Here is a 3,283-nt window from a genome sequence, read left to right on the forward strand (position 1 = left end):
TTTTGGAGGTCTCACCTAATCATGTTCCCCCACCGAGAAATTTGTGGATGACAGGCTCTACACCCGGTGTCTACGGCGCGGTCAGCCAAAAAGGATAGTACGGCAACTCCCTTAATGAGAGGAACTGGAAATCTGACTACGGCCTGTCGGTCGAGCAAGGATGGCTCGGCAGAAGGAAACTTCAGCCGCGAAAGAGAAGGGACTACAGGTTTGCTTGTCAGAACCGTCTCCTCCGCCTGTACCCGGACAAACGAAACAAGTCGGGAAACCGGAAGCTAGATGCTTCAGGTATGAAAGGTTTTGTGTATTTCTTTTATAAAGAGATTTGGGTGTGCATTTGTCCCATTAGCATGTAGCACGTAAAATATGCATATATTATGTGAAAATAACCACTTTCAAGTGATAACTCCGCCATGCTATTAACATAGTATGCTGGTCCCAAGCCCAGGTAAAGGAGGAGGGTTTGAGGCAACGTACTCTGTACTATCCTCAGTAAAACAAAAATAAAATGCTGAGATCAGGGAAAGAGATAAATAGAGTATAGTTGGAGTTATCCTACTATGCTAAATCCTACCTGATCTCTCTTGGTGACAGGCCCCGCGACAGGTCGACCAAGAAAATGCATAGAATGTCGTTACAAACATGATGATCGGATTAAGTCACAGGCCTCGGAGAAATGCTAGGGCGTCCACCTCAATCGACGCGGCAGGACGGGCCCCGGTCCTGTCGAGAAATGGGCAAGGGTTCTTGACGCATGGACGGCGTCAGGACGTAAGCAAGTTACTCCGCACACAACGAACAAAACAAATACGTGTCTGCACGCTAAATGTTGGTACCCTAACTGGAAAGACCGAGGAACTCGCAAGAGCCCTTCGGAAAAGGTGCATTGACATCTGCGCTCTGCAAGAAACCCGATGGTCTGGTTCCAAAAGCTGCGACATTGAACGCGAACGCGGTAAAAATGGCTACAAACTTTTCTATTTTGGTAACCCACACACTCAATATGGTGTTGGCATTGCCATCTCAGAGGGTTTCCGTGATGCCATTAAAGAAGTCGAACGATTTGATGATCGACTGATGAAGCTCACCATTATATCAACTGATCGCACTATTCACTTCTTCACCGCGTATGCACCACAGATAGGCCGACCTGATGCCGAGAAAGATGCCTTCTGGCAACTTCTCGATGAAAAGACTTGTCACGTGCCTGCTGACGATTACATAATCATTGCCGGCGACCTTAATGGTCATGTGGGTGAAAAGGCAGACGGTAACAGGTGCCGTGGGGGAAAGGGGTTCGGAGCGCGCAACGAAGGTGGCGAGCGTATAATCGATTTTGCGGACACCCATGACCTTGTGCTTATGAATACATGGTTCATCAAACGATTGTCTCATCTTCCCACATTTTATAGTGGGAACAATAAAACGCAAATCGACTATATTCTCATAAGACGCCAACATTTTACCACTGTCACTGATTGCAAAGTCGTTCCCTATGAGACCATCGCACCTCAACATCGGCCGTTGATTGCTGTCCTGCGAATTAAGCCACCGATAAAACGGCGTGAGGAACGCACTGGCCCGCCGCGCATTAAATGGTGGCGATTTGGTGAGAAGAACGAAGAAACGGTCTCACTCATACGATTGCCAACCATTACGAATGTGGAAGAATCATGGAACCAAATGAAAGACACGATCCACAAAGCGGCCTCTGCAACCCTCGGGGCCACCAAACCGGGTAAGCGGTACATCAACCGAGATACTTGGCTTTGGAATGATGATGTTGAAATGAAGGTCCGTGAAAAGAAACGCCTCTACCACAAATTTCTCGACGATAAAACGCCTACTAATTGGCAAATTTATAAGAATGCCAACCGGGAAGCAAAGAAAGCGGTCGCTGTCACCCGAGTGAACCATTTCAAAAATCTTTACGATAAACTGGACACTCGGGATGGCGAGAGAGACCTGTATCGACTTGCTGAAAGCCGTGATGAACGCACACAGGATATCGAACACTTCTGTTGTGTTAATGACAAGAACGGTACTTTGCTTACCAACCGTCGAGCCGCAACGGATAGATGGCGAGAATGTTTCGAGCAGATTTCAACTGAAGAATTTCCTCATCCTCCACTTCCACAATCATTGCCGACATTTGGAGCAGTTCCACTAGTCAGCGCAACTGAAGTCGAGGAGGCAATAAAACAAATGAAATCGGGGAAAGCAACAGGACCTGACGACATCGCATCTGAGCTCTGGAAAGCGAAGAGCTGGGACCCAACACTGTGGCTCAGTGAATTCTTTAACCGGGTTATTCAGGAAGGAAGAACACCATCTGACTGGCAAGAAAGTACCACTGTTCCAATATGGAAAAAAAAAGGTAGCCCAGCAGAATGTTCAAATTACCGTCCGATCCGGTTACTTTCCCATACCATGAAGATTTTTGAACGCATTCTTGACAACCGTATTTGCGAAATCGTTGAAATAACCGTGAATCAAGCCGGATTTGTCAAGAACTGCGGAACTACTGACGCAATACACGCTGCGCGGTTACTCATGGAGAAACACCGTGAGAAGCATCGCCCTCTTTACATTGCCTTTCTGGATCTAGAGAAAGCGTTTGACCGTGTACCACACGAACTCATCTGGTATGCTTTATGACAACACTTGGTGCCAGAAGAACTCGTGCGCTGGGTTCAATTGCTCTACCACGATCCGAAAAGTAAAGTTCGAAGTATGGCGGGTGTATCAAAACCGCTTCGTGTCTCTGTTGGAGTTCATCAAGGAAGTGCCCTCTCACCACTCCTCTTTGTCCTTGTTATGGACACCGTCACACGGGATATCCAACGTCCAGCGCCCTACACACTGCTTTATGCAGATGATGTTTTCCTAGCATCTGATAGCACAAATGATCTCGAGCAACTTGTTCAAAAATGGAATGATCGCCTCATGCAACACGGTCTCAGATTGAATCTAAACAAAACTGAATTTTTGACGACCGATCCCCATGAAACAGGCACAATCACTGTCAGCGGCAGTGATCTGCCCAGATCTGAGCGATTTAAATACCTCGGGTCAACGCTATCAGCCAATGGAGAGCTGCGTTATGAAATTGTTTCACGCATTAACGCAACCTGGATGAAGTGGCGTTCCACAACTGGTGTCCTTTGTGATCGACGTATCAACGAACGTCTCAAATCTAAAATTTACCGCAATGTCGTCCGTCCAGTCGCTCTCTATGGTTCTGAGTGTTGGCCGACTATAAAAGACAATGAACGGCGTCTTG

The sequence above is a fragment of the Hermetia illucens genome, chromosome 1, assembly GCF_905115235.1.
Source record: "Hermetia illucens chromosome 1, iHerIll2.2.curated.20191125, whole genome shotgun sequence".
Classification (NCBI taxonomy): Eukaryota; Metazoa; Arthropoda; class Insecta; order Diptera; family Stratiomyidae; genus Hermetia; species Hermetia illucens.